Source organism: Micromys minutus (assembly GCF_963924665.1).
Source record: "Micromys minutus genome assembly, chromosome: 13".
Lineage (NCBI taxonomy): Eukaryota > Metazoa > Chordata > Mammalia > Rodentia > Muridae > Micromys > Micromys minutus.
The window spans coordinates 39,246,904-39,257,442 of NC_137982.1; positions in this window are offsets into that span (position 1 = coordinate 39,246,904).

Genomic DNA, 10,539 nt, shown 5'->3' on the forward strand with positions numbered 1-10,539 from the left:
TAAGATGGAATCTTAGGGTCATTTTCATTTGCATTTCTCTGATCACTAAGGACTTTGAACATTTCTTTATAGGTGCCTTTCAGGCATTGGATATTCCTCTATTGTAAATTCTTGGTTTAATTCTATACGCCACTTTTTTGAGCTGGTTGTTTGGTTTTTTTGGTAGTTGGGTTCTTGAGTTCTTTGTATATTTTGGATATTAGTCCTCTATTGGATCTGTAAGATTTTTTTCCCTATCCGTAGGTTGCTTATTTGTCTCATTGACTATGTCCTTTGCCTTACAGAAGCTTTTCAGTTTCATGAGGTCCCATTTATCAATTTTTGATCTTAGAACATGAACCACTGTAGCAGTTTAGGAAACAGAACTGTCTTTAACTTCAGTTCCAGGAAATTTGACACTGCCACACAGATATACAGGCAGGTAAAACATCAATCATTGCACATAAAACAAATAAAAATATTAAAGAATAATATCTAAGATATAGAATAGCTTAGAAGCCATCAATTGACAAATGTCTAAAGAAAAAGGTGGCCTTTCTCTATCCTAAAATTAAGTAAAGACATAAAATTTCTTCTGAATCATGACATTTAATTGAGCATCAACATTCTTATGTAATTGAGTTTTTTAAAGCTATTAATTATTAAATCAAGACAAAAAGATGGACAGATTATTTTTATTAGAATGTTTTATTTTAGAATGTTATTTTTATTGAAAATAGATTTTTTATTATACAATAGATTATCATTATAGCTTCCCTTCCCCCAGCCCTTCCAAGATCTTCCCCATGTCTTCACTCCCCCAAATTCTTTCTGTTTTTATTTCACTGCTAAACAAACATACACTCAAAAATAGCAGTAAGATAAAAACAAACAAAAATAGAACAAAACAAACAGGAAAAGGCCAATGAGAAACCATAAGAAACACATATAGGCAAAAGTACATACATTCACACATATAAAACTTATAAAAACAAAATAAATCAGAATTTATAGTATATAAGCAAAAGACTTATAAAGTTAAAAAAAAGGCCCGGAGAGCATTATGAGGCAAATATACTTCCAAAATACAATTGAGTTCATTGTGTGTTGAGCATCTACTACTGGGCATGAGATCTGCCCTTGAGAGTGGGTTGTATGCCCACTGATGCTCCACGGGAGATAACTAAGGTTTACTTTGTGAGGGGCTGTCAATTAGAGGTAAATTATTGATTCATTGCACAGAGAACTGGAACAAAATTTACAGAGTGATATATTGTTATTTCGTCTGCAAAGAGGGGTAGAGAGGAATCACTCTGATTTATGACCAGTCACTATTTTCTGCTGTCTTCATACTAGATGCCCAGACTTTGATTCTTGATAGAAATCTGTAGTAAGCAGCCATCGAAAACATTGGAGACATTCTTCACATTGTGATGGAGGCTTTGATTATACCATCCTTGATCTGCACTAATATGGAAAAATTGCTTTATATAAGATCTACTTAAAACATGTAGAGCATAAAGCAATATCTAACAAGCCACAATTATTTTCTATCTCTTTTGTTTAAAATGTCTGGGGAATCACAATGTATAAAAAATTACATTAAATCCAAAGTTGAGTATTCATATGTAGTTTCATTAGAACACAGGCATGTTTGGTATGTGTGTGTGTGTACATGTGTATGTGTATGTATGTGTGTGCATATATGTGTGTGTATGTGTCTGTGAGAATACATGTATGTGTGTGTAAATATGTGTGTGTGTGTGTGTGTGTGTGTGTGTGTGTGTGTGTGTGTGTGTGTGTTGGCAACTGTTTTCATCTAAGGACAAGCCTGTGGTTTTGCACTATGGATTATACATATTTCTAAACATTTGCTAAATATTCTCTCACAAAAGTTGAACTTCAGATTTCAGTCTATGCTTTACTATAAAGGCAAAATGCAGGTGTTGGCCAACATTCAAACAGGTGATCATTTCTAGTGAGATGTATAGGTATATTTTTATCATAATAGTTGCTATTCATTTTACCATTTCTTAGCTTCTTTTCTTTTCCAAGTATATGATCTGTCTCTAAATAATTGTAATGTTTATTTTTCTATTTTTTGTCAATACTTACTATTATTGCATTCACATTGGTACTCCCTCTAGATTGGTAGGATATGTTTGAAAAAGACCAACAGTGAAATAGGTATTTCCTTATTTTGACACCATATTTATAAAGCTTCATCGTTATCAGTCATTCTCTGTCACTGTCTGAGTCAGCTGCTGGGTGGAGCCTCTCAGAGGACAACATACCCCTGCCTGCAAACAGAAAAGAGTATCATTAATAGTGTAAGTGACTGGTGCTTGCCCATGGGATGGGTCTCAAGTTGGGCAAGTTGTTGGCTGTCCATCCCTTCCATCTGCTCCATTTCCAATCTCTGCATTTTGTGTAGTCATCAGAAATTTGGGGTTGAAAGTTTTGTGAATGTATTGGTGTCTTTATGGGGTTTCTGCCTGGCTACAGGAGGTGGCCTCTTAGGGTTCTATATGCCTAACGTAGTGAATCACAGCTAAGGTCGCCCCCATTGATACTTGGTTACCTCCCTTATCCAAGTCTCTGTCTAATCCTGGAGATGCTCACAGCTCCTCACCCCTGGTAATTGCAGATTTCCATTCATTTCCATGGCCATCTGGCCATCTGTCCTGTCCTGCCCCACACCTGATCCTGAATGCCTCATTCCTCTCCCTATCCTTCTCTTCTAGTTCCCTCTCACCATCTGACTCTTATGACGATTTTATTCCCCCTTCTAAGTGAAATTCACGCTTCCTTGCTTGGGCCTTCCCTCTTGTTTGGCTTCTTTGGGCCTGTGGGATGCAACATGGTAGCTGATTTTTACAGCTAATATCCAATGATCAGTGAGTATATACCATGCATGTCCTTTGGAGACTGAGTTACTTCTCTCAGGATAAACCCAGTTATTGATGATATTCTCAAATTCCACCCATTTGCTTGCAAAATTCATGTCTTTGTTTTTAATAGCTGTCTTGGAAATTCACTTTGTAGACAAAGTTAGTTACCCATAAACTCAGATGTTCATCTACGTCTGCTTTTCAAGTGTTGGGATTAAAGGTATGCACCACCAGGCCTGGCTAAAATCCTGTTTTAAAGTGATTTAGTACATTTTTTAAATCTCCTTCTGACATGTCAAGTTAGGTTTTCTCCTTTTTGCATAATTTTTAACAACTTTATTTTTACAGACACCTTTTTATATAAAATTTCAAAGATTTTTAACATGTTTTTTATGTTAAATTTCATATCGTATTTCTCTGTTGTCAATTTTCTCACTTTCTGGCTGCATATTTCCCTTGGATGTTTTTTAAAGTCAAAAATTGAAGAGTTTTCTCATTTTATTTGAAGTTTCATAAACTAAAGTGTTAAAATACATTCCCGAATTATTCTGTTTACTCATTGGTAGATTTCTTGTGCTCCTAAATTTATTGCTTCTTATTTTAAACACTCGGCTCTTTGGTTTTGAGACACATGGTTGATGGATTGTGCTTTAATGGATTATTAAAGAGTTATATGAGATCAGTGAGTGGTGTGTTGAAGAATTCCAGTGACGGTATTTGTAAAAGGCTACATCTGTTCTGTAATTCTGACTTTTTCTTCTCTTTGTTTGCTTGCTTTTAGGTTTCATATTCCCATAAATAGCTTACACTTTAGAGAACGCTGTACACCTGATTAATGTATTGTGGCTAAAACTCTCCAGTAAAGTCCCCAAAATGTTTACTTTGAAAGCTTATCTATGGCTGAAGCAGGATGCTTGTCTACTCTGCATAACTTCTTGGGTTTGGTCTTCTGTGCTGCACACTGAGTGTTGAGGCACAGGGCACACATCTCTCACCCCAGCACTGAATATCAAAGTCACAAGTTCAAGATCTTCTTTGGTCACACTAAGTCTGTGGACAGCCTGGTATGAACAACTATCTTCCAAAACAAAAATGTTTTTAAAGAAGTATAAAATAAAAATTCTTCTTACAACCAGCAAAAGCCCAAATGTTCTTTTGTAACTGATCGGCTTTGAGTTAATTGTAAAAAGAATTTTTGTTTTATACTACTATTTACTTCATTCCCATTAAAAAATAAACTACTTTAGTCACATATCTGATACCTGCATTCTGCTTGCAGAATTTCTCTCAGAAACTGAATAAAGAATTTATACATCCGACATTTGTATAGACTTTCTAGTAGTTTTGCAGAATGCACTGCCACCACCAATTTTGTAAATTCATGGAAACTTTTATTCAAAATTTTCCATTTTGATATGAAATTACCTTATCTATACATGAAGCTTTCCTGATCCTGGATACATATTTTGTCTCAACTAGCTTTGCAAAATCTACATTTTTTTTGTTTATATTTGCCTGATATATTTTCGTTCTCATCTTATTTTTAACTTTGGCAACTTGTTCCTTCTTCTTTTAAATAAACAGCATCTGTTCATCTCTTGCATTATGATCTAATTTGGTACTTTTGTGAGTTAATGTGAATCAAACAATTCATAATTTAATATTACTGGTTGGTATATTTGGTTTCTTCTCTGGTAACTTTTTTTTAAATTGCTTCTACTTTTGGTTCTCTCTCTCTCTCTTTTCTACCTCTTATTTTTTGGTTAGTCTTGGGGCTTTTAAAAACCAATCTTTTTCTTATCTTGTTTTTTCCTAATTATTGATAATACATTTACATATATTATTTTGAGCATGTCATTTTCCCTTAAAGAGAAATTGAGAGGGTAATGATTGAAATAATAGTGACTAGCAAAGACTAGGTAAGATAAAATAATATTTACTTACCCAAGAATTTTCTCATACATATGTAAATTGGGATGTAGTTCAAAGCATACTTGGCGTTCTTGAAGTCCTGGGTATGTTCTTGAACTCTTCAAACTGTGATCAATCAGTCAATCCGTCATCCAGTAAATGTAGTTTGTCATTTTATACAAGTTTCTGGGAAACAATTTTGTTCCTGTGACTTAGTTACATTGACGATGATTTGTGTTTACCCCGTGATTAGACAGGACTGTACACCTCCCTAAAGTTCTTTTTGTAATAATCTTCCCCTTTGCTCTGTCTTCTATAGAACTACGTGTGCTCACACTGCTTTTCTGTGACACACAGGTTGGTGATGCATGTTCTCCGGTGTGGGTGTGTCACTTTTTCTCTAACATCCTGAGCCAAGAAAGACAACTTCTAATGGTTCACAGATATTTTACCCTAACATATCCTGGTCCTTTGTTCCCAGACCTCTAATACACCACAAAATAAGACAGTCAACATTTTCCTGTGTTTTTTCCTCCATTAGAAGACAGATTTTTCCATACCAAACATTTTTTTCCATTAATTTTTACCTTGTCTAGCAGTAGTGAGAGTTGTCTATATTTAGGTGCTTTACAATGCTATCTTTTAATTTGATGATTCCTTTGGTGTGATGATTCCATTCTAGGGAAGAGGCTGTGGCTCGTTGGGTTAGAGCACTTACTGTACTACCCTAAGGACCTGAGTTTTGATCCTCACTACTATATAGAAATAAAGCATGGTCACTCATGATTTTAAACCCTGTGCTAGACCAGCGGTCATAGAGACAAAAAAAAATATCATGGGTGCTTGGAGTTCAGCCAGCAGAACATAAAAAACTCAGCGAATTTGGAGTTCAATGAGAGTCCTTGTCTTCAAAGAATAAAGTAGAAAGTGATTGAATTATGACATCCTACATTGCCTTCCTAACAGGTGGGCACACGTGTGCACACAAAAAGAGCACATACACACTCACACACACACACACACACAACATAATACTCATATGTAAGCATGCATAAAACACACATACACACATGTGTACACACAAATTTTATTGTTTTCTTCAAACTATGTCTTGTTGCAAATATGTTTACATTTTCCTTAAAGTACTTTAATCGTATAACACCCTTAGGGTTTCCCTGCCAAATATCTTTAAACTTTTAATCACTTTACCTCAATCCAGAGAATCTGTTTTTGTTTCTCAACCAAATTTCAAGTGCAGTGGTCCTCATTTTTCAAGTTTATTCGTTACTCTGTACATCACAATTACATATCTATATTTACCTGTTTCTGGTTTGATGTTTACCTTGTAAATATTTTTCCCTGGGAATTTCATTGATGAACGATATATTATTCCCATTCCTCCCTTTGCTCCTGCAAGTTCCCCTACCCAAATTCAGGATCTCTACTTTAGTTATTGTTGGTACATGTATGTACGTTAGTATGTGGATATCTGCACACATTTATATATCGTCCACTGACTCCCTTTAGAATCTTCCTATTTTTTATCAGAGTCTCACATTTGGAATACACAGCTGTCAGCTTTGCTTCCATCATGGTGTTCTCTTAATTGTAAAGGATATAGAAACAATAACATGTTCTGGTTCCTAAAGAGACACCTATCGCAATCACTATGTTAATGCCCCTCATTTTGAGCAATGAGAATTTTTTGGTCTTTTTTTTTTTTTTTTTTTTTTTGTTGTTGTTTTTTGGTTTTTTAACTTTATTTAAAAAAACAAAGGTAAAAGAACAAATTTTAAGCATTTTTTGCAAAAATGTATACGAATACATTTTTGTAAGTGCTTAGCTTTTTTTTTTTAAGGTTTGATATTCTGCATTAAAGTCTTACTAGTTACAATGAGCAAAAAGTACATGTAAAACAGGATGTAACCCAGAATTAGTCAAAGTATTCTTGGTGTGTAAGGATTGAGTATAATGTTTTTTTTTTTCTTTAACTTCACACAGTCTGTGAGTTGTTTCTGGGGTAGGCAGAGCTTTCTGGGGTTAGTATCCCATTAAAAGTGACTGCATATTACGCATGTTCGTTTGTGACTGGGTTATATCACTCAGGATGATATTCTCTAGATGCAACCATTTTCTTAAGAATTTGGTTAAGTCATTGTTTCTGATAGCTGGGTAGTACTCCATTGTGTAAATATACCACAATTTTTGTATCCATTCATCTACTGAAGGACATCTGGGTTCTTTCCAGCTTCTGGCTATTATAAATACAGCTGCTATGAACATTGTGGTGCATGCGTCTTTGTTGTATATTGGAGTGTCTCTGGGGTATATGCCCAGAAGTGGAATAGCTGGATCTTCAGGTAGTACTATGTCCAATTTTCTGAGGAATTATGAGACTGATTTCCAGAGTGGTTGTATCAGTTTACAACCCCACCAACAGTGGAGAACTGTTCCTCTTTCTCCACTGCCTCTCCAGCATCTGCTGTCATCTGAGTTTTGGATATTGGCCAGTCTGACTGGTGTGAGGTGGAATCTCAGGGTTGCTTTGATTTGCATTTCCCTGATGGCTAAAGATGTTGAGCACTTCCTTAGATGTTTCTCAGCCATTCGATATTCCTCAATTGAGAATGTTTTGTTTAGCTCTGTACCCCATTTTTAATAGGATTGTTTGATTCTCTGGTGTCTAGCTTTTTGGGTTCTTTGTATGCCTTGGATATTAGGCCTTTATCTGATGTGGGGTTGGTAAATATCTTTTCCCATTCTGTTGGCTGCCGTTTTGTTTTCTTGACAGTGTCCTTAGCCTTACAGAAACTTTGCAATCTCATTAAGTCCCATTTGTTAATCTTTGACCTTAGAGCATGAGCCATTAGTGTTTTGTTCAGAAAATTTTCTCCTGTGCCTATGTGTTCTAAGGTTTTCCCTACTTTCTCATCTAATAGTTTCAGTGTATCTGGTTTAATGTGGAGATCTTTGCTCCACTTACACTTGAGCTTTGTACAAGGAGATAAGAACGGGTCTATTTTCATTCTTCTGCATGCTGAGTGCCAGTTGGACCAACACCATTTGTTGAAGAGGCTGTCCTTTTTCCATTGAATGTTTACAGCTCCTTTGTCAAAAATCAGGTGACCATATACATGAGGGCTCATTTCTGGATCTTCTATTCTATTCCATTGATCCACATGCCTATTTTTGTACCAGTACCATACATTTTTCAGCACAATTGCCTTGTAATATAGCTTGAGGTCAGGGATAGTGATTCCCGCAGATTTTTTTTTTTTTTTTTTTTTTTTTTTTTTTTTTTTTTTTTTTTTGTTGAGGATGGATTTCGCTATTCTAGGTCTTTTGTTATTCCAGATGAAATTGAACATTGATCTTTTAAACTCAATGAAGAACTGGGTTGGAATTTTGATGGGTATTGTATTAAATCTGTAGATTGCTTTTGGTACAATAGCCATTTTTACAATGTTGATCCTTCCAATCCATGAGCATGGGAGATGTTTCCATTTTCTGAGATCTTCCTCGATTTCCTTTTTTAGAGGTTTAAAGTTCTTGTCATACAGGTCCTTCACTTGCTTAGTTAGAGTCACACCAAGGTATTTTATAGTTTTTGTGACTATTGGGAATGGTATCTTTTCCCTAATTTCTTTCTCCACATGTTTGTCCTTTGAATACAGAAAGGCTACTGATTTGTTTGAGTTAATTTTGTATCCAGCCACTTTGCTGAACTTGTTTAACAGCTATAGGTGATCTCTGGTGGAATTTGTGGGTTCACTTAATTACACTATCATGTCATCTGCAAAATGTGATGTTTTTACTTCTTCCTTTCTGATTTGTATCCCTTTGATTTCCTTTTGCTGTCTAATTGCTCCAGTCAGGTTTTCCAGTACTATGTTGAATAGGTAGGTGGAGAGTGGGCAGCCTTGTCAAGTCCCTGATTTTAGTGGGATTGCTCCAAGTTACTCACCGTTAAGTTTTATGTTGGCTGTTGGTTTGCTGTATATTGCTTTTATTATGTTTAGGTAAGGACCTTGGATTCCTGTTCTTGCCAAGAATTTTAGAATGAAGGGGTGTTGAATTTTTTTAAATGCTTTCTCAGCATCTAATGAGATGACCATGTGGTTTTGTTCTTTGAGTTTGTTTATATGGTGGATTGAACTGATGTATTTCCATATATTAAACCATCCCTGCATCCCAGGGATGAAGCCTACTTGGTCATGGTGAATGATCATTTTGATGTGTTCTTGGATTCGGTTTGCAAGGATTTTGTTGAGTATTTTTGCATCAGTGTTCATAAGTGAGATTGGTCTGAAGTTCTCTTTCCTTGCAGGGTCTTTGTGTGGTTTAGGAACGAGGGTTATTGTAGCCTCAAAAAGTGAATTAGGTAGTATTCCATCTCCTTCTATTTTGTGGAATATTTGGAGAGTATTGGTATTATTTTGGCAATAAATGTCTGATAAAATTCTTCACTGAACCCATCTGCACCTGGGCTTTTTTTGGTTGGGAGTCTTTTGATGACTGCCTCTATTTCTTTAGGTGTTATGATGACATTATTTAGAGGGTTTATCTGGTCCTGGTTTAACTTTAGGATCTTGTGTCTGTCTAGTAATTCATCGATTTCTCCAATTTTTCCAACTTTGTGGAGTATAGACTTTTATAGTACGATCTGGTGATTTCTTGAATTTCCTCAGTTTCAGTCGTTATTTCTCAACTTTCCTTTTTGATTTTGTTAATTTGGATACTCACTCTTTGCCCTCTAGTTAGTCTGGCTAAGGGTATATCAATCCTGTTAATTTTCTCAAAGAACCAGCTCTAGGTTTTGTTGATTCTTTCTAAGGTTCTTTTTGTTTCTATTTGGTCTATTTCTGCCCTAAGGTTGATTATTTCTTGCCATCTACTGCTCTTGGCTGTATCTGCTTCCTTTTATTCTAGAGCTTTCAATTGTGCTGTCAGGTTGCTGATGTATGCTCTCTCTAGTTTCTTAATGGAAGCACTCAGGGCTATGAGTTTTCCTCTCAGTACTGCTTTCATTGCATCCCATAGTTTTGGGTATGTCCTGTTTTCATTTTCATTGAATTCTAGAAAATCCTTAATTTCTTTATTTCTTCTTTGACCCTACTATTGTTTAATAGAGCATTGTTTAGTTTCCATGTGTATATGGGCTTTTTGTTGTCTTTGTTGTTATTAAAGATCAGCCTTAGCCCATGGTGATCTGAAAGGATGCATGGGAGTATTTCAATCTTCTTTTATTAATTGAGGCTCGTTCTGTGTCCAATTATGTGGTCAATTTTTGAGAAGGTGCCATGAGGTGCTGAGAAGAAGGTGTATTCTTTTGTTTTAGGATGATATGTTCTGTAGGTATCTATTAATTCCAGTTGGTGCATAGTCTCTGTTAGTTTTACAGTGTCCTTGTTCAGTTTCTGTTTCTATAATCTGTTCATTGGTGAGAGTGGGGTATTAAAGTCTCCCACTATTATTGTATGGGGTGAAATGTATTTCTTGAGCTTTAGTAGGGTTTCTTTTATGAATGTGGGTGCTTTTGTATTTGGAGCATATATGTTAAGGATTGAGAGTTCCTCCTGACAGATTTCCCCTGTAATGAATAAAATGTCCTTCCTTATCTTTTTTGATAACTTTTGGTTGGAATTTTACTTTATTCGATATTAGAATAGCCACTCCAGCTGGATTCTTGGGGCTATTTACTTGGAAGTTTTTTTCCCAACTTTTTACTCTGAGATAGTATCTGTCTTTGTGTCTGAGG